The 24,142-nt window shown below is 40.4% G+C and overlaps 1 long non-coding RNA gene across 1 annotated transcript in view; it reads left to right on the top strand.

Moving 5' to 3' along the window:
- The window catches only part of LOC130306675 (uncharacterized), a 29,499-nt gene extending 5,686 nt beyond the window's left edge, over positions 1–23,813 (top strand). The window contains exons 2-3 of the long non-coding RNA XR_008856007.1: positions 20,346–20,468; positions 23,691–23,813. This is a non-coding gene — a long non-coding RNA (uncharacterized LOC130306675). The remainder of the gene's footprint in view (positions 1–20,345; positions 20,469–23,690) is intronic.
- The last annotated feature ends 329 nt before the right edge of the window (positions 23,814–24,142 follow it).

Below are 24,142 nucleotides of genomic sequence, written 5' to 3'. Positions count from 1 at the left end.
ATATCAGAAACTTAAATCTTCACTATGGCAAAAACACAATATTACTTTGGCACTGGTAAGTGGGCAGAGCAGCCTTAAATTGGAAATTTCAGGCAGGGATAGCTAGAGTACACATTGAAGAAGCAGACACTTGCCCTTTAAATGAAATGTGTCATCTAAATGTTATTTCTGATTAGAGCCAGATACTGAAACATGTTCTTTTTCCCAATCCATTTCTATTTTCTGAATGTATTTTTTTTTATTTGTTTGTGCATTATTATGTGGGCTTCCATCTTGTCTGAACTGAGCTGATCTCTTTTTAATAACATTTAATGATATGCCTTAAAGGAGGACTTCAGCCAAATGAAAGTAACTTTATATAGCTGCACATGATAAAGTTATATAATTTTGTAATGTTCAAGTGTAATCTTTGCTGAACAAATACACAATTTCTCTCAGTTTTTCTCCAGGCAGGAAATCCAGGAGATCGTATCACACATGATGACTAGCTTCTATGATAGGCAACACTTTACATTCCCTTCTCCCCAGGTTCAGTGTGCCATGTTTAAGTGTTCCCAATTGGCTGGAGGGCAACACAAACCCCTCCCTGCTCTCTCTCTCTCTCTCTCTCTCTCTCTCTCTCTCTCTCTCTCTCTCTCTCTCTCTCAGCAGCCCCTCCCTGCAGCTCACACAGGATACAAGCCCAGTTTGTGTATATTTTTGCTCAGCAGGATTTTCAAAGGCTGTTTATGGGGGCTTTGAAACAAATCAGTTGGGATGCCTTGTGGAGTCATGGTGAGCTTATATCTATAAATTATTTAAGTTGTTTTTTTTTAACACTTTTGGCTGGATATCTCCTTTAAGGCAAGATTTATAGACATAAACGACTATGGGCAGAACCTGTTCCATTCAGAGGAATTGTGTCCTTTTCAGAGGTCATTCTACAGGTAGGGGGGCTGCTTTTCTCTGAAAAAAAAACTATTGTGTGTGTTTATTTCACTGGTATGACCTTTCACTGTATTCCTTGTCTGTTCTGTGATGAAGGGCCTTACTGGAAAATTATCTCAGCTTAGTTTTAGCCCTAGTGGCCAGAATGGAAACTCCAAGATTTCAGTGTTATTATAAAATAGTAGAAAATAATAAATAATAGATATAAAAATAGAAAATAAGAAAAAATATCGCCAAAAATTATTAAAAAATATGTTTGACATACAAACCTGATTTAAACAACCGGTCCTTTTCTGATACACATTCCTTTTAACCCCTTAAGGACTCCGCATTTTTCAGTTTTTGCATTTTCATTTTTTCCTCGTGACCTTCTAAAAATCATAACGCTTTCAATTTAGCACATAAAATTCCATATGATGGCTTATTTTTTGCACCACAAATTCTACTTTGCAGAGACATTAGTCATTTTACCAAAAAATCCATTGAAAAATGGAAAAAAAAATTCATTGTGCGACAAAATTGAAGAAAAAAATGTAATTTTGTAACTTTTGGGGGCTTCCGTTTCTATGCAGTACATTTTTTGGTAAAAATAACACCTTATCTTTATTCTGTAGGTCCATACAATTAAAATGATACCCTACTTATATAGGTTTGATTTTGTCGTACTTCTGAAAAACTACATGCAGGAAAATGTATACGTTTAAAATTGTCATGTTCTGACCTCTATAACATTTTAATTTTTCCACATATGTGCCGGTATAAGGGTTCATTTTATGCGCAGTGTTCTGAAGGTTTTATCAGTACCATTTTTGCATTGATCGGACTTTTTGATCGCTTTTTATTAATTTCTTTATGATATAAAAAGTGACCAAAAATACGCTATTTTGGACTTTGGAATTTTTTTGCATGTACACCATTGACAGTGCGGTTTAATTAACGCTACATTTTTATAGTTCGGACATTTACGCACGCGGAGATACCACATGTTTATTTTTATTTACACAGTTTTATGGGAAATGGGGGGTGATTCAAACTTTCATTAGGGAAGGGGTTAAAGACCTTTGTTATTTTTTTTTTTTGCAGTGCTATAGCTCCCATAGAGGGCTATAACACTGCACACACTGATCTTTTACCCTGATTCCTACAAAGCCATAGCTTTGCATGGATCAGTGAGATAGGAGCTCGATTGCTCAAGCCTGTAGCTAAGGCTTGGAGCAATCAAACCCAGATCGGACGCGATGGAGCAAGGTAAGGGGGTTCCCAGTCGCGTCCTGTCTCGATCAGCCCGACTGAGCTGCCGGGAAGCGTTTACTTTCACTTGCAGAAGCAGAGGTCAACTTTGATCGTCAGGTCTGAAGGTTTTATAGCACGCAGCACAACGATCGGTGCCACGCGCTGTTAGCCCAGGGTCCCGGCTATGAATAGCAGCAGGGACCGACCCGGTGTGATGCGGGGTCACAGCGTAACCCTGTTTTAAACACCAGGACCGGGCTCAGGTCGTACAGGTATGCCCTGGGTCCTTAAGTGGTTAAAGGGGTACTCCGGTGGGAAAAAAAAAATATTCAACTGGTGCCAGAAAATTAAACAGATTTGATAATTGCTTCTATAAAAAAAAAATCCTTATCCATACAGTATTTATTAGAGGCTGTATATTACAGAGAAAGTTCTTTTGTTTTTGGATTCCTTAATTTTTTTTTCTGTCCACAGTGCTCTCTGCTGACTCCTTTGTCTGTATCAGGAAATATCCAGAGCAGCATATGTTTGCTATGAGGATTTGCTCCTGTACTGGACAGTTCCTGATACGGATAGGGGTGTCAGCAGAGAGCACTGTGGGGAAAAAAAAAGAAATCCAAAATGAAAATAACTTTCTCCATACTATATAGCAGCTAATAAGTACTGGAAGGATAAAGATTTTTTAATTGTGGGGGAAATCTGCTGCCTACACCTAATGGGGGGGGACTCTGCTGCCTACACCTACTGTGGGGGAACTCTGCTGCCTGTACCTACTGTGGGGGAACTCTGCAGCCTACACCTACTGTGGGGGAACTCTGCTGTGGGGGAACTCTGCAGCCTACACCTACAGTGGGGGAAATCTGCTGCCTACACCTCATGGGGGTACTCTGCTGGCTACACCTACTGTGGGGGAACTCTGCTGCCTAAACCTACTGTGGGGGAACTCTGCTGCCTAAACCTACTGTGGGGGAACTCTGCTGTGGGGGAACTCTGCAGCCTACACCTACAGTGGGGGAACTCTGCAGCCTACACCTAATGGTGGGAACTCTGCTGCCTACACCTACTGTGCGGGAACTCTGCTGCCTACACATACTGTGGGGGAACTCTGCTGCCTACACCTACTGTGCGGGAACTCTGCTGCCTACACATACTGTGGGGGAACTCTGCTGCCCACACCTACTGTGGGGGAATTCTGCTGCCTACACCCTACTGTGGGGAACTCTGCTGCCTACACCTAATGGGGGGAAATCTGCTGCCTACGCCCTACTGTGGGGGAACTCTGCTGCCTACACCTAATGTGAGGGACTATCTACTATGTTCCTGTTTAGCTAATATGGGGACAAACTTCCAAACTAACAGAAGGGCTACCTCCTAACTACATGGGGGGTTTTCATGCAAGGGACAGCTATCCGGGGGATTTACCTAAAGGGGGCATGATTACCTCCTGAGGGACATTGACTACCTGGGGGCATGATCTACTAGGGGCCACTACCTCCTGGGGACACTACCTACCTGTAACTTCCGTAAGCAACACCTTATTTTCTGTCCGCTAACACAAAATACTCTGACTAGACTCTGGATCTGCCACTGGTTGGAGGGGGTGCTGACGATCTACTTGACTAATTACCTGGCTACCTACCGTTTTACCTGAATACCTAACTACTTACCTGGCTATCTAACTACCTACATACCAGGCTGCCTAACTACCAACCTACATATCTTGCTACCTACATACATACCTGGCTATCTTACTATGTACATACCTGGACTTCATACATGGCTGCCTAACTACCTAGCTAGCCACCTACCTACATGCCTGGATACCTACCTACCTACCTACCTACCAGGCTAGTCACCTACCTACATATATGGCTTCCTGATGTACCTACCTATTTACCTATTTACCTGCTTACCTACCGACCTGCTCTTTTATTGTGCAGGACACCAAGGAGGGCATTATTACAGTTTGTGGGCCTATAGATGGGGAGATTGTATAAAGGAGGAGAGGGCACTGGAAAAATGCATTCCAACGTGTTGTCTTGCAGATGTTAAAAGATCAACATGGCGATCTAAACTGGATAGAGAAGAAAAAAGAAAGAGGATGCCGCTGATCAGAAACAACATAATTGTGAGTCCCTAGATGTAACTGTAATCACTTCTATGGTGTACAGATCCTGTGTACAGCTGATATCTACCCCCATATGGTCCTGTATACAATCACTTATATTGCATACAGATCTCTGAACAGCTGGTATCTACCAACATATGGTCCTTTATATCTATATATATAAAACTCAATGGGGGAGATTTATCAAAGGATTTAGACTGGTTTTTCCTGTCTAAATTTGTCGCACAGAAAGTCGCAGTCTAAATATGTGCGACTTTTCTGCGACCTTTGCTGTAGAGGATTTTTAGAACATGATGCATGCAAGTCTATTTTAGACGGAAATGCATTGGAAAATGCATTGGTGCTGAATCTATCAAGTGTGACTTTTGTGCGACAAGTCGCATCTGCCCAAAATACGCTGCAATGTCAGACCATGTTGGAGCAAGTCTAAATGCAGTTTAAGCTGTTGACCCTGAAGTCTGAGCACAAAATTTATCAAGGGCTGTGAGACCTTTGATAAATTAGGAGCACAATAGACAGGAGACTACCACATACGCTGGTCTATAAGCATACCCAGAATAGACTAGATTAGTAAATATCCCCCAATGTGTGTGTGTGTGTATGTGTGAGTATGTTCCAGCATCACGTCCAAACGGCTGAAGATATTAACATGAAACTAGGCACATGTGTTACTTATATGTCAACAACAAACATAGGATAGGTGATTTAACCCTTACTCACCCCTATTTGCCAGTGTCAGGGTTTTTGTTTAAAGTTCCATACAATTCTGTGGGAAATATATGTTACTGCATACCTTCCAAACGAGATATTTCAATAATACTTGGTCACATGTTACTTATATGTCCACTTAAAATATAGGATAGTTAATTTAACCCTTAACTACCCCCATTTGTGAGGGTTGGGGTTTTTGTTTAAAGTCCCATGCAAATCAATGGGAAATATTTGTCCATTATAATTTCCGTATGGCTGGAGATATTTCAATAATACCTGATACATATATTACTTATGTGTCAAATAAAAATATGTGATAGTTAAATTAACCCTTACCTACACTCTTACATAAAAGATGGGTTTTTGTTTCAAGTCCCATGAAAGTATATGGGACTTCCAGTACGTTACTCCATAAGCTCCACTCTGCATCTCCTGGTGAATGTGTCAATCCGGCTTGCAAGCCACACCGCATCTCACGAAGAGAGGAGGTTAGGATAGGAGGTCGGGAAAGGAAGTCGGAATAGGAGGTCGAGATATGAGGATGGGATATGAAGTCAGGATATGAGGATGGGATATGAGGTCGGGATAGGAGGTCGAGATATGAGGCCAGGATATGAGGATGGGATATGAGGATGGGTTATGAGGTTGAGATAAGAGGACGGGAAAGAAGGTCGGGATATGAGGACGGGATATGAGGACGGGATATGAGGACGGGATATGAGGACGGGATATGAGGACGGGATATGACGAAGGGATATGACGACGGGATATGACGACTGGATATGACGACGGGATATGAGGTCGAGATATGAGGTCGAGATATGTGGTCGGGATAGGAGGTCGGGATAGGAGGTCAAGATATGAGGAACGGGATAAGAGGACAGGATAGGAGGACAGCATATGAAGTCGGGATATGAGGTCGGATATGAGGTTGAGATATGAGGAAGGGATATGGGGACAGGATATAGGGTTGGGATATGACAACAATATATGAGGACGGGATATGAAGTCAAAAGCTTCTTCCTTTGTTGATTTTCCTCCACAACAAGGATGGAGGTTGGGATATGAGGACGGGATATGAGGACGGGATAGGAGGTCGGGATAGGAGGTCGGGATAGGAGGTCGGGATAGGAAGACTGGATATGAGGACGGTATAGGACAGTGTTCTTCAACCTGCGGACCTCCAGATGTTGCAAAACTATAACTCCGAGCATGCTCGGACAACCGTTGGCTGTCCGGGCATGCTGGGAGTTGAAGTTTTGCAACATCTGGAGGTCCGTAGGTTGAAGACCACTGGTATAGGAGGTCGGGATAGGAGGTCGGGATAGGAGGTCGGGATAGGAGGTCGGGATAGGAGGACGGGATAGGAGGTCGGGATAGGAGGACGGGATAGGAGGACGTGCTAGGAGGTTGGGATAGGAGATCGAGATAGGAGGTCGAGATAGAAGGACGGGATGGGAGGTCGGGATAGGAGGTCGAGATAGGAGGTCGAGATAGGAGGACGGGATAGGAGGACGGGATAGGAGGACGGGATAGGAGGTCGGGATAGGAGGTCGGGATAGGAGGTCAGGGTGGAAGGATGGGATATGGGGTTGGGATATGACAACAAGATTTGAGGACGGGAGATGAAGTCAAAAGCTTCCTCTGTTGATTTTCCTCCACAGCAAGGATTAGGAAGGAAAAACCGGGTAACTCCGGGTACGCAGCTTTATATATATATAAAACTTAATGTGTGTGTGTATGTGTGTATGTATGTGTGTATGTTCCAGCATCACATCCAAATGGCTAAAGACATGAAACTTGGCACACATGTTACTTATATTTCAACAACAAACATAGGATAGGTAATTTAACCCTTACTCACCCCCATTTACCAGGGGCAGGTTTTTTTAGTTTAAAGTCCCATACAAATCTATGGGAAATATATGTTACTGCATAACTTCCAATCGGCTGGAGATATTTCAATATTACTTGATCACATGTTACTTATTTGTCCACTTAAAAAATATGATAATTAATTTAACCCTGAACTACCCCCATTTGTGAGGGTCAGGGTTTTTGTTTAACTCCTTAAGGACGAAGGACGTACCTGTACGCCCCTCTCCCGGTCCCGTTGTTTAAAACACACTGGGTCGGTCCCAGCTGCTAACGATAGCTGGGACCCTGGGCTAATAGCGTGCAGCACCGATCGTTGGGCCGCACGCTATTAACCCTTTAGATGCGGCAATCTAAAAATGTAAAAAAAAAAGTCTAAAAATTAAAGTAAACGCTTCCCGGCAGCTCAGTCAGGCTGATTGGGACATCACAATAAAAATGCAATGTTCCGATCAGCTAGGACAAGAGCAGAGACCCCCTTACCTTGCTCCGTCACCTCTGGGTTTGATTGCTCCAAGCCTGAGCTACAGGCTTGAGCAATCGAGCCCATATCTCGCTGATCCATGCAAAGCTATGGCTTTGCAGGGATCAGCATAAGAGATAAGTGTGTGCAGTGCTATAGCTCCCTTTGGGAGCTATAGCACTGCAAAAAAAAAGTTAAAAAAAGTTAACAAAGGTCATTTAACCCCTTCCCTAATAAAAGTTTGAATCACCCCCCTTTTCCCATTGAAAAAACACCTGTCTATATAAAAATACACATATGTGGTATCGTCGCGTGCGGAAATGTCCGAACTATAAAAATATATTGGGAAACACTAAAGCATGGAGGTACTCTATCTACCACGCAAAAATCTGACCGAGAATTTAGCCAAGGAGTGATACCCTCTCAGCACTCAGCACTTTCTACTATAAAAATATATTGTTAATTAAACCTCATGGTCAATGACGTACACGCAAAAAAATTCCAAAGTCCAAAATAGCGTATTTTTGGTCACTTTTTATATCATGAAAAAATTAATAAAAAGCGATCACAAAGTCCGATCAATACAAAAATGGTACTTATAAAAACTTCAGAACACGGCACAAAAAATCAGTCCTCATACCGGCCGGTACGCAGAAAAATAAAAAAGTTATAATGGGTTAGAAGATGAGAATTTTTAACATATAAATTTTCCTGCATGTATTTATGATTTTTTTTTCCCGAAGTACGACAATATCCAACCTATATAAGTAGGGTAACATTTTAACCGTATGGACCTACAGAATAAAGATAAGGTGTTATTTTTACCAAAAAATGCACTGTGTAGAAACGGAAGCCCCCAAAATTACAAAAGGATTTTTTTTCTTCAATTTTGTCGCACAATAATTTTTTTTCCCGTTTTGCCGTGGATTTTTAGGTAAAATGACTAATGTCACTGCAAAGTAGAATATGTCCACTTAAAATATAGGATAGTTAATTTAACCCTTAACTACCCCCATTTGTGAGGGTCAGGTTTTTGTTTAAAGTGCCATGCAAATCAATGGGAAATGTATGTTCCCACATAACTTCTGTACGGCTGGAGATATTTCAATACCTGGTTCACATACTACGGGTCGCGATATGAGGACGGTATAGAAGAACGGGATAGGAGGACAGGATAGGAGGTCAAGATAGGAGGAAAAGATATAAGGATGGGATATGAGGTCGAGATATAAGGACGGGATAGGAGGTCGAGATAGGAGGTCGAGATAGGAGAACGGGATGGGAAGTCGGGATGGGAGGTCGGGATAGGAGGACGGAATAGGAGGACAGGATATGACAACAATATATGATGACAGGATATGAAGTCAAAAGCTTCCTCTGTTGATTTTCCTCCACAACAAGGATTAGGAAGGAAAAACCGGGCAATGCCGGGTACTCAGCTAGTATATATATAAAACTCAATGTATGTGTGTGTATGTTCCAGCATCACTTCCAAACGGCTAAAGATATTAACATTAAACTTGGCACACATGTTACTTATATGTCAACAACAAACATAGGATAGGTAATTTAACCCTTACCCACCCTTATTGGTGCAGGGTATTTGTTTGAAGCCCAATGCAAATCTATGGGAAATGTATGTTCCAGCATAACTTCTGTGCGGCTGGAGATATTTCGATAATACTTGGTCATGTTACTTATATGTCAAATAAAAACATATAATAGTTAAATTAACCCCTAATCTACCACCATATATGATGGATGGGGTTTCAAGTTCCATGCAAGTATATAGGACTTCGGGTACCTTACTCCCCAAGCTCAGCATCTCCTGGGGAATGCATCAGTCTGGCTGGCAAGCCACACCCTCCCTGCGTTCCATGCCCCATCTTGCAAAAACACGCCCACCCTTTAAGTCACACAACTTTTATTTTTAGCTTACAATATCTTTACCACAACTCAGCCCTACTGGAGGACGGGATATGAGGATTAGAAATGAGGATTAGATATGGGGACGGCTGGAGATATTTTCATAACACCTGGTCACATGTTACTTATATATCAAATAAAAATGTATAATAGTTAAATTAACCCTAACCTACCCCAATATGTGAAGGATGGGGTTTTTGCTTCAAGTCCCATACAAGTATATAGGACTTCTGGTGCCTTACTCCACAAGCTCCGCTCTGCATCTCCTGATGAATGCATCAGTCACTGGCAGGCCACACCCTCTCCACATTCCATGTCTTGCAAAGACACACCCACCCATTAAGCCACACCCCTTTTAGTTTCAGCTTACAATATCTTCATCACAATTTAGCCCCACTTGAGGACGGGATATGAGGATTAGAAATGAGGACATTATATGTATATGAGGTCAGGATATGGTTACAGGATATGGGGACGGGATATGGGGACGGGATATGGGGACGGGATATGGGAACAGGATAAGGGGACGGGATATGAGGTCAGGATATGAGGACGGGATATGAAGTCGGGATATAAGAACGGGATGTGAGGTGGGCATATGGGGTTGGGATATGAGGAGGGGATGTGGGGTCAGGATTTGAGGACGGAATATGAGGAAAAAAGCTTCCTCCTTTATTGCTTTTCCTTCCCCACAAGGATTGCGTAGTATAAACCGGGCAGCACCAGGTACTCAGCAAGTGCTTTTATAAATGTCCCCCAATGTGTGTGTGTGTATGTATGTATGTATGTATGTATGTGTGTGTTTGTTCCAGCATCACTTCCAATCGGCTAAATATATTAAACATGAAACTTGGTACACATATTACTTATATGTCAACAACAAACATAGGATAGGTAATTTAACCCTTAACCACCCACATTTGCGAGAGTCAGGGTTTTTTATTTAAAGTCCTATACAAGTCTATTGGGAATATATGTTACTGCATAACTTCCAAACAGCTGGACATGTTTCGATAATACTCGGTCACATGTTACTTATATGTCCACAAAAGAACATAGGATAGAAAAATTAACCCTAAGCTACCCCCCATTCACCAGGGTCAGAGTTTTTGTTTAAAGTCCAATGCAAATCTATGGGAAATGTATGTTCCAGCATAACTTCCATACAGCTGGAGATATTTTGATAATACCTGGTCACATGTTAGTTATATGTCAAATAAAAATATATAATAGTTACATTAACACCTAACCTACCCCCATACATGAAGGATGTGTCATATGTCATGCAAGTATATGGGACTTCTAGTGCCTTGCTACACAAGCTCTGCATCTCCTGGTGAATGCCTAAGTCTGGCTGGCAAGCCACACCCTCCCTGCCTTCCATGCCCCATCGTGCAAAGACATGCCGATCCTTTAAGCCACACCTTTTTTTTTTAGCTTTCAATATTTTTACCACAACACAGCTTCACCTGAGGATGGGATATAAGGATTAGAAATGAGGATTAGATATGGGGTCGGGATATGAGGACTGAATATGAGGTCGGGATATGGGGACGGGATATGAGAATGGGATATGATGTTGGGATATGGGGATGGGATATGGGGTTGGGATATGGGGTCGGGATATGTGGCTGCGATATGAGGACAGGGTATGAGGTTGAGATATGAGGATGGAATATAAGGGCGCAATATGAGGATGGGATATGAGGCTGAGATATGAGGACAAAACATGAGAACAGGATATGAAGTTGGAATATGAGGAGGCGATTTGGGGTCGGGATACGAGGAGGGGATATGGGGTCAGGATTTAAGGATGGCATATGAGGACAACAGCTTACTCCTTTGTTGATTTTCCTCCCCCACAAGGATATGGTATGAAATACCGGGCAGCACTGGGTACTCAGCTAGTAATTAATAAAAGTAGACAAAACCAACTACTACAATTTTATCACCACTATAGTTGAACGGCTTAACTTTTTTTTAAATCTAAGTAACCGAAAGGACATCTGTCAAATGCAGTTTTTGTACAATTTAGACTTTCTGCCATAGACAACCGCTAGCTGTGACGCGACACTGTCACTTTTTCTGAACCCTAACCCCCTAACGACCACAAACGTAAATGTACGTCCTGATACGGTGGTACTTAGTGCACCAGGATGTACATTTACATCCTGTACGTGACCACGAGCAGTGGAGCGATGATCGGGTCATGTGCGGCAGGTCCCGGCTGCTGATAGATGTCTGCCATTAAACCATCAATACAGATCACGAATCGGCGGCAGCCCGGCTACATTTTATGCTGATCTGATCGCCTGTGGCATGGCCGAGCGGATCAGATAAGCTAACATGGCGGATGGAGGTCCCCTCACTGGCCTCCACCGCCTTCCCGGCTTCTTCTGCTCTGGTCTGAGATCTAGCAGACCAAAGCAGACGATAGCCGATAACACTGATCAGTGCTATGCCCTAAGCATAGCACTGAACAGTATTAGCAATCAATTGATTGCTATAAATAGTCCCCTATGAGGACTATTAAAGTGTAAAGTCCAAAATTGCTGCTTTTCTTGTCACATTTAAAAAAAATTCATTAAAAAATGAATAAAAGTTTTATATACACAAATGTGGTATAAATAAAAAGTACAGATCACAGTGAAAAAAAATTGCCCTTATACCACCGCTTATACAGAAAAATGAAAAAGTTATAGGTTGTCAAAATAGAGGGATTTTTAACATACTAATTTGGCTAAAAAGTTAGCGTTTTTTTAAGCACAACAATAATATAAAAGTATGTAATTATGGGTATCATTTTAATCGTATTGACCCACAGAATAAAGAACACATGTCATTTTGACCATAAATTGTACGGTGAAAACGAAAATGAAAATAAAATGAAATCAAAATTGCAGTTTTCTTTTCAATTTCCTCACACAAATAGTATTTCTTTGGTTACGCCATACATTTTATGGTAAAATAAGTGATGTAATTGCAAAGAACAACTAGTATCGCAAAAAAAAAAGCCCACATACTAGTCTGTGGATGAAAATATAAAAGAGTTACGATTTTTAGAAGGTGAGGAGGAAAAAACTAAAATGCTAAAATAAAATTGGCCTGGTCCTTAAGGTCAAAATGGCTTGGTCCATAACGGGTTAAAGAGATTTCCTGAGATAGGAACATTGATGGCCTATTCTTACAATAGGCCATCAATAGAAGATCAGTGGATGGGGCAGCTTTCAGCACCCCTCCATAAGCTGTTGGTACGGTAAATGCTCTTGGATGAGCACCTTCTATTTGTTATCTGGGTTCATATTCCTGCACAACCTATACTTTATGGGACAAGCAAGCAATGCACTGCATATCTGCGATTAAGTATCCAGCTTGCCGCACTATGGACCCTTTACACAGGTGATCAGGGGTCAGGTGCCAAGGTCAGTCCTCTATAATCTTAGGCCATCTATATGATTATCTCACAAAACCCCTTTAAATGAAAAGTATTCCAATATCCCAATACTTGTTTAACAGTCCTTAGTTGACCCTGCTTGTCTGCATCTGCTTGAACCTAGATGTTCCATGTACCTGCATCCCTATCAAGTCTTTTGAGGTCCATAGAGAACCTTGTACAAATCTTTTTAATTCATTCATCTAGTGCTTGGATAATAACTCTTTAAGAACAGATTCACAGGATACTCAAAAGGTAACAAGCTGCATTTCATGAATAAATTAAGGCAGATATCCTATAATCTTCACGATTACTCTTTTGTTTATTTCTTAACTTATAAAGATCTTCAGCTCTCACTTTTCAAATATCTCAAGTATTTCAAGTATTAGAAATGGTTACTATGGGTACTACGGTGGAAATCAACTGGTGCCAGAAAGTCAAACAGATTTGTAAATGACTTCTATTTAAAAATTATAATCCTTCCAGTACTTATCAGCTGCTGTATGCTCCAGAGGAAGTTGCATAGTTCTTTCAGTTTGACCACAGTGCTCTCTCCTGACACCTCTGTCCATGTCAGGAAATGTCCAGAGCAGGAGAGGATTGCTATGAGGATTTGCTTGTACTCTGGACAGTTCCAGACATGGACAGAGGTGTCAGCAGGGAGCACTGTGGTCAGACAGAAAAGAAATTCAAAAAGAAAAGAACTTACTGTGGAGCATACAGCAGCTGATGAAGCACACACCACACAATATGGACTGTCAGCCACTGCTGCTATACCCCCACAGCTCTCCACATCCACCACAGTGAAGAATTGCACAATAAAGAAGCAAGGACTACAGAACAGTGAACAACTAAATGAGCGTGGTTCACTCCTGTGGTAGATGTAAACCATGACATTAGCTAACCCTCAAAACTGATGTAAAAGTGAGACATTAGCCAGTATGTCCGTATATAAAGGACATACCTGAGCCCGCACACCACGCCAAGGTTTCTCATATGGTGCAGGACCTAACACTAGCCTACCTGTGCCAGATGAGCAAAGCCAGGAGCCAAATTACAGCAGCCTTAGGTCTGACTTGTAGACTGCTTCCCAGGTTACCTCCAGTGTGACTAGACACATACAATGGGAGGGGGGAAGACAGGCTACAAGCCCCACCCTGGTTGGTTAATATATTGCCGGCCTCACAGGTGAAACCGTAATGCTACACAATATGATAAAAGGGTGCATTAGTATAAGCTTTAAGCATCAAAGACGGCTTACATTAAACTTTAACGTGGTCATAGCAGGAGACACTCAACCCCAAGTGCAGTTGTGCACCTACGCTGGGGTGGAGGTCCTGCACTTGTGGTCCGTCTCTATGGGCGATCCCCAGCATAATATGCATACAATGGAGGATGCCTGCAGATGGTCACAAGTACCACAATGGCATCCTACACCAGATAAATGTGTATGTGGATGCGTATTACATAATTTAGACATTAAACAACTACATTACCGTGGTCTAAAGTGATAGGACCTGCACTTGTAGACCACATTATGGGTTCACTCCTGTGGTAGATGTAAACAATGACATTAGTTAACCCTTAAAACTGATGTAAAATTTAGACATTAGCCAGTATATCCTTTTATGAAGGACATACCTGTAGTTGTTCAATGTCTAAATTATGTAATACACATCCACATACACATTTATCTGGTGTAGGATGTCATTGTGGTACTTGTGACCGTCTGCAGGCATCCTCCATTGTATGCATATTATGCTGGGGATCGCCCATAGCAAGTGCAGGACCTCCACCCCAGCGTAGGGGCACATCTGCAAAGTAGAATTGGTGGCGCAAAAAATAAGCCATCATATGGAATTTTATGTGCAAAATTTAAAGCATTATGATTTATAGAAGGTGATGAGGAAAAAATTAAAATGCAAAAAAACGAAAAATGCTGAATCCTTAACCCCTTAAGGACGCAGCCCTTTTTCACCTTAAGGACTGAGCCCTGTTTCGCAATTCTGACCGCCGTCGCTTTACAAATTAATAACTCGAAAACACTTTTACCGAATATTCTGATTCTGAGAATGTTTTTTCGAGACATATTCTACTTTATTTTGGTGGTAAATATTCAGCGTTACTTGCATCCTTTTTTGGTGAAAAATCCCAAAATTTCATGAAAATTTTGAAAATTTTGCATTTTTCGAACTTTGAAGCTCTCTACTTGTACGGAAAATGGATATTCCAAATACATTTTATTTTTATTCACAAATACAATATGTCCACTTAATGTTGGCATCATAAAACAGACATACTTTTGCTTTTTGAAAAAATTAGAGGGCTTCAAAATAGAGCAGCAATTTTCAAAAATTTCATGAAAATTGCAAAATCTGAAGGGACAGATGTTACAGAACTACAACTCCCAGCATGCCTGGTCAGTCTAGGCATGCTGAGAGTTGTAGTTTGGCAACATCTGGAGGGCTACCGTTTGGGGACCACTGTAACAGTGGTCTCCAAACTGTGACCCTCCAGATGTCTTTGACTGTCTGGGCATGCTGGGAGTTGCAGTTTGGCCTTCCTAGTGGTTGCCACAGTAAAGATCACTTTACTTTCACTTTCATTCACCTCCCCCCCCCACCGTAGTTTCCCTACCTGAGCAAGGATCCAACAGTCTCCAGCGATGATCTGGGGTCCCCAGGCCTCTTCTCCTCCAGGTACCGGCCTCCATCTTCTCCCTACATTCCCCTCGACATCCAGGGGTGGGCAGAACGAGGAGTTGCCATGGCAACCCACTGTCCTGCCCTGCCCTGCCATTGGTCAGAATGAGTTCTGACCAATGGCAGGGAATAGGAGGAGATCGCAGCACTGCGACCTCTCTCCTTTCCCTCAGGATGATCAGGGCTGTCACTGACAGCTCCGATCATCCCTATTTTCCGGGGGATCGGGTCACCAGAGACCTGAATTGACATGCGATTTTCTGCGATTGCCGAAATGGGGGGGGGGTTCTCAGGACCCCCCTCGGCGATGTGCTGGGATGCCTGCTGAATGATTTCAGCAGGCATCCCGGTCCTGTCCCCAACCGGCTAGCGGCAGGGACCGGAATTCCCACGGGCGTATGCATACGCCCCACGTCCTTCGGGACTTGGGATGCAGGGCGTATGCATATGCATTCGGTATTCGGGTGTCCGGTTTGATTTTTCGGATACATTCGGTATTGGGGTTTTTATATTCTTTCGGATACATTTGGTATTCGCGTACATTCGGGTAAATCTTTTTATTCTTTTTTGGACTTTAGCAATCCTAAAAAATTATGGAGATACCTTTTTTATTAAAATGTCGTAGGGTATCATAAAAAAAAAAATTATAAAAAAGATACAGTAGTGATGGAAAAAATTGTATCTAACGAAATGTATATTTTTTTTATTATGAAATGTTTATTAATTTTTAAACACGGATCAATTTATGTCAGCGGGTAAAGCACCAAAAATGTAGCCGACAATAATAAAAATGTAGTGTGTGCGTGTCTTTCACTTTTTTTTTAACATTTTTTAGGTAGTACTACTACTCCCAGCATGAAACACACTGTTCCATGATGGGAGTAGTAGTTACCTGTACTAATTGACAGATCGCCGGGGTCCCTTGCGATCCTCTTGTATAATGTATAGATGCAGTAACAGGCTGGCGTTATTTAGGCTGGTAACGTCAGGCTGTTGCTGTTTGGTTGGTATTGTAGAATCACAAAAGTGTCCCACTAGGCGTGAATCCCACGCTATCTCAATACAACAGAACAACATACACAACTGCGTGATAAGGGATAATTACAAATTTTTTAAAACACATAAAATACACAGATATGTAGTAAAAATACACAAAAAGCTATAAAAACATGAACTGGAAACAACTGGCAGAGAGCCGAAGAAATGGAGACTCATACCCACATACATTGTAACAGGTTAAAGATAAACATATTGATTAGCAATACATAAGTATGTTGCCGCAAGTGCAGTCCTAAGAAAAAAAAACCCATAGGGGCTAAATAAGAGACATCCAACTCTACACAGATTGTAAGGAATAGTATTACCAAGTGGACCAGAGGGGATATGAGTCAACGCTACCCAACGTTTCGCCAACACCTGGTTCTTCTTTTTTAATTTTTTTAATTTAAATAAATAAATAAAAAAACACATAGGGTTTCCCGAATTTTCATTCTCAGCATAATACTAACCAAACAGCAACAGCCTGATGTTACCAGTGTGGGCGAGGACCATTGTTACTGGCCCTCCCCACCCTAAATAATGCCAGCCTGTTACCGCCTAGGCCCAGGAGCGCCATTTTTGACGCTCCGGGCCTGTTGGTACCGTCTCTTCCCGTCACCCCTGTGGCGGTGGGTACCGGGGTAATAATTGGGGGTTAGCGCTAGCTGTTTTTGGTACTAGCACTAAGCCCTGACTTAGTAATGGATTCCGTCAATAAGACCGGCTTCCACTACTAAGCCTGAAAATTCAATTTTAAAAAAACACAACACATACGAAAAATTAATATAGGTAGGTATATACACAATCATGTGTAAATAGAATACGCATTCCTCAAGGCTGGACTTGATTATAGAATATTTTATAAAAGCTTGTATATAAAAAATGGATATTTAAAGAAATGTGTATATATATATATATATATATATATATATATATATATACACATACAGTATGTATATGTAAAAATGTAAAAATAATAATAATGCAATAGGATTCGGTCTGTATATATTGATTAGTTTTTATTTAGAAAAATACATATAATATAAACATATTGGTTATTAGCTTGTGACCTTGCTCGGGGCAGTATAGGCTATTTATTATAAAATAATGTAAAATATTGAGATAACAATTAAAAGAAAAGGCCAAAACTACCAACTGGTACTGGTATCTTCTTAGTACAATAGTGTATCGATATACAGTTAGTATACTAGAGTTCCTTTTGGTATAATGCAACAAAGTATAAAGTTAGGTATAAAGCAACAAAGTTCCTTAGACACTCGTTGGGGATACAGTGGTAGTTTCTGTATCTTTTATGCATGTATGAGAAACGTTTTCCAAAATGGTAAAATAGTCTTGTATATTGTTGGTTCACAGCACCACTCACCGCCCTGTTCCTGTGAGGTCCCAATAGCTTGTAGACGGAGCTGGCATGGAAGCACCGGCCCTGGGGAAAAAGGCCATCTCGGGGGACCTGCACGTTACGCTCCGCTGTTCCCGATACTCTGACTGGCATGGCTGGCGTCCTGCCTATAGTTGGTGAACGTCAGGGATCTGGAGAGATGTGCATGAGCTGGAGGTGGATAGGAACTTGCGGGAGTGGCTGCCGGCATGCCCCTGTATTAGCAAACATGCAGCAGTGGGTCTCAGTTAGCGAACCTCCAGCTGTTGCAAATGGTATATTTTTTTTTTCTGTTGGTGTATGGCCTTAATGATCCAATAATATTCAGGTTATTAAAACACAACACATTGGAAAAATTATTTTATTTTAAAAAACACTCCCCCACAGCCCTCGTTAACCATTTTATTAAAAGAAAAAAAATTAATCCGTCGTAATTCATCGAATCCTCTGCATACACGGATCTGAAACGAGAAGAAAAAAACACAAAAAATTGGGTATGACATTTTTGGCGCTGTCCGCTGGGGAGAGCACCCATGATGCAATGTCTACCCAAACAGGGAGCCACCAATTGGTGCAAAACTACAACTCCCAGCATGCTGGGAGTTGTAGTTTAGCAACAGCTGGAGTCTCCATGTCTGGGTAGACACTGGCAGAAGGGTCTGTTCCCATTATCCAAAACGGACAATGTGAACAGAGCTTCAGACTAGCCTGAATCCCGTCTGTAGCCCCACCCCCTAATGACATCATTGTTAGGGGGTGGAGCTACACAGACCTGCTCGGGACTCGAGGGAAGTAAGCGGACTTTGTCTTCTGTATACACTATATACAGCTATCTATAGATAGCTGTATATAGTGTATACCGCCCAAAGGGTTAACCTACACTGTCCAGCTGTGTAAGTTAACTCTTTCGTTGCTGGGCTTGCGCATAGCGCACAGCTCAGCAAGGGGTTAAGTGAGCCAGCAATGTGTATAGTGTATACACATTGCAGACTCACTGTAAGTTCTTGCTGGGCAGTAGATATACGATATATACCTACGGCTCAGGATCAGCTGTTCTCCCGGCTCTGTAGCCTTGAGAACAGCTGATCCCGACAGTCACTCCAGGAAGATCGCAGCGGGTGTCAGGAGGAGTGACATCCGCTGGGATCTGTCCTTTACTGCAGGTACTACTACTCCCAACATGGAGCACACTCTGCTCCATGCTGGGAGCTGTAGTACCTGCATTAATAGACATATCACAGCGAGTGTAACTTCTGACACCCGCTGCGAACTCTCTATTAATGCAGGTACTACAGCTCCCAGCATGGAGCAGAGTGTACTCCATGTTGGGAGTAGTAGTACTTGTAGTTAAGGAAAGATCACTGCGGGTATCACTCCTGACACCCACTGTGATCCTCCTGTATAATGTATGGATGCTGCGGCCGCTCTCCTATGGTCCCCTGCAAGGCCGTATATATACACATATTCCTATTTCTCACAGAGAGCTGTGATTGGCTGAACCATCTGGCCAATAACAGCTCTCTGCGGGAAATATGAATAAGTGATGTGAATTATATTTGCATCACTGGCCAGCTGGAGTATAGTGCAGAGATGCGAGCACAGGAGAAAGCCGCTCAATCTCTGCAATAGAAAGGACAATCGTAACGAGTGTGAGAAGAGAAGAAAAAAAGACCACACGAGGCGCCTAATGCATTAACCCAGATATTAAAGTGAAATGAGCGAATGGTATTGTGCTCACCAAATCAAATGGGTGCAATGGATCCTGGATTCCGGGAGGGGTTGCAGAAGCCATGGGATGGTGGTTGCAGGCTGGTGTCCGTCCACAATAGAGCAGGTTAGGAACAGTGGCAAAAAGTTTCCAATCTGAGGAAGGGTGTATACCTGAAACGCGTCATTGGTTTAAATAAAATATTTACTTAAACATATTATCCTGCCTGATTCCATCTGGAGAATTTTTTGCGCCTAAAGGGGAAACATTTTGCCACTGTTCCTAACATAAAATTGCAACGAGTGTCAGGAGTGAGACCCGGGGTGATCTGTCTATTAGAACAGGTACTACAGCTCTCATTATGCAACAGTATGTTCCATGCTGGGAGCAGTAGTACTACCTAAAAAAATGTAAAAAATAGAGAAAAAAATGAAACACACACACTTTATTAAACATAATATTAAAATACATTACTAATAAAAAATTCAAAATTAATGATAAAATAATATAATATTTTTACATTTAAATGGCCCCTTTCTACATTTTTATTATTGCCGTCTACATTTTTTAGATCCCTGCCCACCCACATAAATTAATCCCTGTTTAGAAACATTATCTTTATTTTTTTTTATCTTACAATTTTTGGGAGCTGGCAGGGACCAGAAAATTCCGTGATCACCATTACAAATTAATGAGGAGTGCATTTCATAATTTTTTTTTTCTAGTTTTCATTCTAAATCATAATTTTTTTTTATTTTCACTTCCGTATTTTAGCCCAATTTATTTTATTTAATTTTTTCAGGCATTTAGATGTGCTGCCACGAATAATTGCGGGGTTCAGAGACGAGCAGAGGACAGTTTACAGAGGTCTTCTATCAGAAATTAAAGATACTTCAAATTGTAGATGGCCGGGATAATAATATATGTATGTATTTAATGTAATTGTGAAGGACGATGTCATTGTAATTATACAATATGAGCTGGTTTTAAATGACAAATTACTGCAAAACTCTTCTTGCAATTCCAATGTCTCTGCATATGCAGGAAGACATGGATGGGTGCTATAATTTCATTGCTGTAAACTATAGAAGGGAATATGTAACCATGGATGTTGGATTATTTTTTTTATATATGTGAAAAATCTTACAATTTTTATGTAGGGGATGATGGGAGTTGTAATTCTTGAATTCCAGTTTTCGCCGCTTGCAATCACAGTGGTTGCAGCAGGGAACGGCAGGGAGTCACTGGAGCCGTATGAATGAAAAAAGAAAGTTTTGAACGAGACCACAGCCAATAAAGGTCAAATTGGTAATAGAACACATCAAAGGAATGTAGGTGAAGTGGTTTGAGCTTAATTGGCTGTGCCTTCATTATTCATTTAATTTCCCTTTCCCTCCTATTTCCTGTTCTTCATTCCTCTGTCTGCTGTTGGAGCGAAAAAAATAAATAATATATATATATATATATATATATATATATATATATATACAGATATGATATATATATATATATATATATATATATATATATATATATATATATAAAAGAGAGACGTGAGACGTGTATATATATATATATATATATATGGATAGCTATATACACTGTATTTATATATAACAAATATATATATGATCTAATGTGAAAGTTAACAACTACATTTACATGAGCGAAAAATATAAAAATATATATACAGATATATAATTTCTATATCTATAATGTATACAAAAATTATTGCAGCACTACTTATCCAAGTCCACATCAGGTGCAAGCGCCCCAGACTCGATCACAATCCATAGGATACAGATAGTAGAAAAAGTGAATTTATTCACTTACATAGCAGCAAAGTTTCTGTCCTACCATAAGACCATTTTCAGGCTCAGTGATACAATTCAAGAAGAGGGTTTGTAAACCCATACACAAGTGATTAAGCAAATACATTCCAAGTGTTTCAATTAAACATCAAAATATACAAAATCCATATAAAAATCACATCTACAAAATCGTGCAGTACATCACATATACCAATGAACAGTGTATCATAAAGTGCCATATAATAAAGTGCATAGTGGATTAAAACAGGCTTGAATTAATAATATATTCATGCAAAATATAATAATAAACAAACCTGCTGACAGTAATTAATTATGATATATAATGAAGATACCTGTGCACACCACTCTGTATATGTAAACACACAAGCATGGCGCCGGCAGCGTGGAACGCCGCTCATGGCATTACTTTCTACAAGCGCTGTAGTTCCGGCTCTGTAAATTTAAAATGTATCCAGGTTTCTTTTGATATTTCTAGCCTTTACACATCTATTGATCATTAGTGTTGCTTGCGAATATTCGCAATTCGAATATTATTCGCGAATATCGCATATTCGCGAATTTGCGAATATAGCGCTATATATTCGTAATTACGAATATTCGTTTTTTTGGTTTTTGTTTTTTTTTCACAGTACACATCACAGTGATCACCCCTCTCTGCTTCCAGCTTGCGTGGTGTAAAGAAGGCTGTAATACTACTGTGTGAGACTGGCGTGCGAAAATTTGCATATGCGAAAATTAGCATATGCTAATTTTCGCATATGCTAATTTTTGCATATGCTAATTTTGTATATGCTAATATTCACATATGTTCATTTTCGCATACGCGAATATACGCATATGCGAAAATAAAACGAGAATATAACGAATATGCGAATATTCGCGAATATATGACGAATATTCGTCCATATATTCGCGAATATTCGCGAATTCGAATATGGCCTATGCCGCTCAACACTATTGATCATCAGAAAGGCTTGGCAGCAGTTCGAGATGCATTGGCGACATTAGACTTCCCCATGGCGGCCCAACAATTTATGTTACAGTTATTATGGTTAATTCTAACCAATAATTATTTTGTTTTTGAGGAAAAGTTTTATTTACAGTTAGTTGGGACCGCCATGAGGATGAATGTTGTGCCAATGTATGCTAATTTATATGTGTGTTCATTGGAGGAGAATGTCGTCTATGTATCACACCACTTCAGACATTGTCTGGGTTGGTGGCGATATATCAATGACATCTTCCTCCTGTGGAATGGTTCTGCGGAAGAACTACATGCGTTCCACCATTTTCTTAATCATATTGAAGAAAATATTAAATTCAAAATGATCCCTCCATTCTATGGAGGAAGATAGCTTTCTGGATGTTATGGTTTGCAAGGTAGGACATCAGCTGCATACAAGGTTATATTCCAAGAAAGATGGAGAACTCCTTGCCCTATAGCCAGATGCTGAGGAGAATTGTGGATGATGACTCTGAGATAATAAACACCTTGGATTATATGTCAAAAAATGTTCAACAACGTGGCTATCCTAATAAGATCATGGAAGCACATAAGAATGAAATATTGGCTCTTGATAGGAGTTCTACACTCCAAACCAGAGAGAGAACCAAACATGTCAGAGTTACATTTATTTCCACTCACTCTTCCCATAGCAATCTATATCCAAAATTTTGAACAAACATTGGCTAATTTTACGAGACAGTTTTAAACATTTAGATAAGTTTCAATCTAATCCCCTGATGTCATATAGGAGGTGATTTAACTTAAGAGACAAGTTGGTGAAATCAGAAGTTTTCTCAGACAAAACATGTAGGGCAGACATTTCTGAGATCTCAAAAGAAAGGTTATTTTCCTTGCCTTGATTGCGTAAACTGTTCTCAGATGCAAAAGGGACAAACTTTTACTCAACCTACATTAGATCAGACGTATGAGTTGAGACATTATTTGACATGTGACTCAAGTTGGGTAATATATGTATTGATATCTCCCTGTAACTTGCTCTATGTGAGTCAAACCACATGGACCCTCAAGGTATGTATCAACAATCATTGATACAGTATTCGAAAACGTAAAATGGATCTTCCTGTCTCTAAACGTTATGCAGAGATGGGACATACCGATAAGGATTTACGATTGAGTTTAATATTGTTTAATATGGTTTAAATATACTGTGAGCTAGATAATGTCTTCTGTATCTTTGATGTCTCGCTTGATGCATGAGTTGGATACAATTCATTAGATATGACACCACTAATAACTATATATATATTACATGAAGGTAATTGTTTTTTTTTTTTTTTTTTTTCTTTAGTATTTGAAGTTATACGAAAATGGAAGATGCCCATGTGGCCGCTCTGGATAATTGAATTATAGTTCTAATTGATATTCTATGTACAGTGTTGTAGTTAAAAAGGATGGTGACACAGGAGCTGATGGGACTTACATAGTTTGTATTTATTAAAACTAGTTTTATTTATTATGATTCATTACTATTACAGTGTTTATTTTGGTTTATTTATTTCATTTATTTCATTCATTTTTTTTTCACATGTTTTTATTTCTTATATTTTTTTTCTTGCATTTTTATTTTTACTTGTATTTCTAATATTTCCTGCTATTGTACTCTGGTTACCTTATTTGTTTTCATTTTTTAGTTTACTTTTTTTTATTTATTATTTTACATTATTAATTTTGAATTGGTAGGCCTTGCATAGTCTATGTGCACAATGGATGGATAGTGCTGCTCAGCAGCAGGCGTGCTCC

Source organism: Hyla sarda, chromosome 1, assembly GCF_029499605.1.
Source record: "Hyla sarda isolate aHylSar1 chromosome 1, aHylSar1.hap1, whole genome shotgun sequence".
Lineage (NCBI taxonomy): Eukaryota > Metazoa > Chordata > Amphibia > Anura > Hylidae > Hyla > Hyla sarda.
The sequence above is the reverse complement of the archived record's forward strand: the minus strand, read 5'-3'. Positions and strand labels throughout refer to the sequence as shown.